This window comes from Canis lupus, chromosome 13 (assembly GCF_011100685.1).
Source record: "Canis lupus familiaris isolate Mischka breed German Shepherd chromosome 13, alternate assembly UU_Cfam_GSD_1.0, whole genome shotgun sequence".
Lineage (NCBI taxonomy): Eukaryota > Metazoa > Chordata > Mammalia > Carnivora > Canidae > Canis > Canis lupus.
In genome coordinates, this window is record NC_049234.1 from 26,368,030 (window position 1) to 26,373,495 (window position 5,466).

Consider the following 5,466-nt stretch of genomic DNA (forward strand, 5'->3'; position numbering starts at 1 on the left):
ATGAAGGTATGGTCGGAAGCACAAGGAAAGTGAAGCCTGGGAAAAGTGAGGGATACCCAGGCCTCAGAATTTCCTGGTCAAGTGAAATAAACCATAGAAGTCAAAAGGATGTTCTCTTTCTGGGGAAGCTGCCTGGACAATGTTTCCCATAGCTTAAGGAGACACAATTCATGCTTTCTTTCAATGACAGTCCATACGTATTTGCTTATAATTCTACCTTCTTTGGTCTAGAATTTTTCTCTCTTTAGACTAGAGCTATCATAGGTCATTCTCTAACTCAAACAAGCAAAACTTCTGATGACCTGCTTGAGTGTCAGGAAGTCTGCAAGGGTTGGAACAATACGTGAAACAGACACTATCCTTGAACTGTGGGGATTTTACTCTTTATAAATCATTTTATAAAGGCATTGTTTTATGTATTCTCCAAACTACCACAGTAAGCAGATCTTGAAATGGAAGCTAAAGCAGCCAAGTGAATTGCTCAGGCTCATGGAGATAATGTAATGGAAGGAGCTGGGATTGCAGAAAGTTCTACTGACCCAGCTCCTGTGTTCTTTCCACTGCCCTGCTGTGCCTCTATATAAATGAATCTCATCCTTCCTGGGGGATGCAGTGATTTTACCTGTGCTGACAACCAGGAGAGGGGAACAATCTCTCAAAATGATTGAAGATGGATTTAAGTGAAGCATTCTGAAGAATCAGAACCAGGTCTGGCTCTATCTTTCTTACCATTAAAAAAAAAAAAGCACTAATTTATAAAATTCAATGAGGTAGAAATAACTAGAACTGAGTGTGTCCAATTTTCTCTTAATTCCTGGGCACTTGAGAAAAATTTCTATCAGTTAGGTTGGGACCAGGACACTAGCTCTGCCCAATGGACTGTGAAGGAAACTGACAAGATATATCCTGCTTTAGTGGTATCCTTAAGAAGAACCAGAAGATAGGAAAGAACTTACCTTGAAAACAGAATAACTATAGAATCAGTTAATATCAGCAAAGAAAAGGTGAGAGGGTCACCAAACCTGTGAAGAACTTTAAAAATATATATGTAATTGAGCATAGGATCCAGATCCTCAAATTATTCTATTCAAATAGTATTACTGTGGGGGTACCTGGGTGGCTTAGTCATTAAGTGCCTGCCTTTAGCTCAGATCATGATCCCTGGGATTGAGCCCCAACTTGGGCTCCAAGCCCAGCCTCGGGTTCCAAGCCCAGCATTGGACTCCTTGTGCGTCAGGCTCCTTGCTCAGTAGGAGCCTATTTTTCCCTCTCCTTCCTGCTTTCTACTACTCTCTGTCTGTCTCTGTTTCAAATAAATAAATAAAATCTTTAAAAATAAATAAATAAATTAGCAAGGACTATATATCTTTTAAAAAAACAAAACAAAACCATTAGTCCTACTGGGCTGGAGTTAGCCCAATGAGGTTGTGATTATGGTGGAAATATTTCCAACTTCCTGAAATGTGCTTGTTTAAAATACATGTTTAATTTATAATTCCATCAAGTGTAAAATCAAGAAATAAAATATTTGGAAATACTGTTACTACACAGAATAATTTGAGAAACATAGACTTTTATAAAGGAAGTACCAACTAACTACTTTTGTTTATAGTGTTTACTCATTTTGTGATCACAACATTAAATTTTAAAAATTAAACATTGATTCTGAGGGATGCCTGGGTGGCTTAGGTGGGTAGCTGACTCTTGATTTTGGCAGGGGTCATGATTTTGAGGTGGTGGGGTCTTCCCACATTGGGCTCCATGCTCAGTGGGGAGTTTGATGGGAGATTCTCTCTCTCTGTCCATCTCTCTCTGCCATTTCCCCTGCTCCCATGCTCTCTCTCTCTCTAAAATAAGAAAGAAAGAAAGAAAGAAAGAAAGAAAGAAAGAAAGAAAGAAAGAAAGAAAGAAAGAAATCTTAAAGAAAAAAGCATTAATTTTGGTATAATTGTAGACTTTATGCAGTTGTAACAAATAAATTCCATGTAACCTTTACCCAGTTACCCTAATGCTGGTCACTTACAAAACCATGTGAAATATCAAAGACAGGATATTGACATTGTCACAGTCAAGGATAAGACATTTCAATCACCACAAGAATCCTTCATCCTTCCTTCTTATAGCCACACCCACTTCTACCCTTCAGCCCATCCCTAACCTGTGACAACCTCTGATCGTTCCCATTTCTTTAATTCTGGGACGCCAAGACTCATGTGAATTTCTCTTTACCCATATACTTGCATATGCTTTTCTTCTTTCTTCCTGATATCCCAAAGTTTCTTTCTTTTAAATTTTTAAAAATTATTTCTTTCACCAAAGTGAAATGGGTGTTTTAGAAGGTGGAGCAGAAAAATAAGGATTATGTCTGGCACATAATAGAAGTCTAGCCCACCGTGTAATGAACCTCTCTAGCTGCACTCTGGGAAAGAGAAGTTTTCCTAGAACTGTTTTCCAAACAGAGGGTAACTGGTCTTGTTTTACTTCTGCTGGGATGGGAACAGTCTTCTGTAATTTCGGTTCGATAAACACAGTATTTATAATTTTGGTTTAGAAGGAGGGAAAGGCATTTTCCTCTGAGCCATTTGTAGAAGCTAATCAAGAGAACAAGGGCCCATGACTCATTTACTCTGCCTGACCCAACCATGTCACCCAAGTATCTTGGCCCCAGATGGTAGACAAAACCAACAATGAGTGTTATTATGTTTCCAGCATTCTATCAATTTCACTCTTAAATATTCACACATTGAGGCATTTTAACCATCCAAGGTGTTTGAGCTCAAAGGCAAACCGCTCAGAGCTGATTTGTCTATGGGGACACCAAAAACAACAGGCTTTTCTTTTCGTGTTTCCTTTCTGTTGAAAGAAATTCATTTAACCATTAGAATACCATGCATAACAACATTTTGTCTTCTCAAAAGTGATTCCATAAATGGAATTATGCAATATGTCATCTTTGGGGGTTGAACTTTTTTATTCAGCATACTATTTGGAGATTCATCCAGGTTTTGTATATATCAGCAGTTGATTCATTTTCATTGCTGAGTACCATTTCATGGTAGGAATGGATCAGTTTGTTTAACTACCTACCTATTAAAGAATACCTGGGGTCTTTTTCTAGACTTTGGCTGTTATAAATAAAGCTGTTATAAATATTGGTGTACATGTTTTTACATGGGTCACTTGTATGAACCTCATATTTCTGAGAAAAACATCAAGAAATGCAATGTTAGGTTGTATAATAGTTGCACATTTGTGTTTTGTTTGGTATCGTAATTTTTTCTACAGAATTTTTTTTTGTAATTGAAGTATAGTTGACCCACAATGTTACATTAGTTTCAGGTGTTTAACATAGTGGTTGGACAACTCTGTTGTTCACAAGTGCTGTGCTCACCACAAGTATAGCTACCATTGTCACCACACAATGCTGTTACAATACTATTACTATATTCCCTATGCTGTACCTCTCATCCTCAGGACTTACATATGCCATAACTGGAAGCCTATACCTCTCCCTCTCTCCTTCACCCATTTTGCCCACCCCTCCACCCAACCTCTCCTCTGGCATTGTTACTATACTTTCAAATTTAAATTTTTCCATGTCTTGTTGTTTGTTGTTTAATGTCTCCAATTTCCGTTCAGAGATGTTCTATATCATTGTCAAGTTTTTCTATTTTTCCATCTCTTATAAATATGCTTGTAAATGCTTGTTAAAACATTTTAATGGTGGCTGCTGTAAAATCCTCTTAAGACAATTCTAAAGTCTCTGTCATATTTATATTTGGTCTTTTGTCATGTAGTTGGCCTTTCGTCATGTAGTTTGTGATCTTCCTAGTTTTTGCTGTGACAAGTGATTTCTTTACTGACCACAGCACATTTGGAGAGTTATGTTATGAGACTCTGGATCTTATACGAGCCTTGTATTTTAGCTAGCTTCCTTTGATGACACTTCATCAGGAGAAGGAGGGATGCTGTGTCACTTCTACCAGACACCAGTGGAAATCCAGATCCCCTCTGGGCCTTTCTTGACACTTAAGGTAGGGAGTCTTGTAAATATTGGATAGAGAGTGTGGGGGGTTCCAATTAGGCTTTCATTTATGTCTTCCCGACTAGGTGGAGGAGAGGCCTCTACCAACATCACAAAGACTATGGCCTTGCTACTCTAGGGTAGTAGAAAATGTCCTCACTTTCCACTGGGATTCCTGACATTAACCCAGCGGGGTGTGGAAGGGTATTTAATTATTGCCAGCCAGGAGTGGAAGTGCAGACTCCCCACTCAGCCTTCTCTGAAATCATCACACTGGGGAGACTGGAACACCTTGCAGCCTTCTCTGAAATCATCACACTGGGGATACTGGAACACCTTGCTGCCACCAGACAAAAGTGGAAATTTGACTCTTCACTCAGATTTGTTGGCACAGGTCAGAATGAAGCCATAGTTTATTTTGTGGTGTTAGGCCAGAGTGGTGCAGTCATTATAAAAAGGTTTTCTGTTTTAGTATATTGTTCCTTTCCTAATTTCTTGGCTTGAAAAAATACCCATTTATTCATCCATCCATCCATCCATCCATCCTTCTTTTCATCCATCCATCCATCCATCCATCCATCCATCCATCTGTTCATCCATCCACTGTCTGTTTTGCTCTGTGCCCACTGACATTTCTGGGTTACTGACTTTTTCAGCTTTAAGTCTGGGTTATACAAGGCAGAAAGAAAAACCCAGGGAACTCATCACCACAGCACTCTATTGAGTCTTAAGGTTCCTAGCTTGTTTGCCTTCTCTCCATCTTTTCAAGTAATCTTATTTTTGTTTTGTATATAATATGTATGGGTTTCATTGTACTTAGTAAGAGGAATAAGGAAAAATGCATCACCTCCATCTTCCCAGAACTGGGTTCATACCATTTGTTTTTATTACAAAGAGGGATATCAATGTTTCTTTTCTCTTGCTTGCTTAGTTCCCTTTTGTTCCCTTCCCTTGCCTCTTCACCTGTTTCTCTACTTGCCTTGTTTTTTTCTCTCCTTTTCCTTCTCCTTCTTCTCTTCTCTGTTTCCCCTGTTAAAATTCTTCTTTATTTTGCATTTTATATTGGCTCTGAGTGTCCATATGTTATTTTATTTTAATATTCATTTTATAACAAGGGAACTAATATCGAAGTGGAAACCATGGTGGCCTTCTGGTTCTTTTTTCTTTGTCTCAATATGTGCAAAACTGAATTATTGGTTAGGGACCCACAACCAGAATAATTTTATTTTTTCAAGTCTGTTTGGGCCTTCATTCCCTTCTTTTACATGTAGTCACAACATTTCATTTCTTTTCCCAGGTATTTCTCCAGAAACTTTCAGCAAAATAATTTATCTGCCATAGAAAGAAAATGGGATTGGGATTGATATTGAGCTGGGTTTGAATCCTGGTTCTTTAATTCTTTTTAGTTGTATGATTTGGGGCAAGTAATATAATTTCATTGG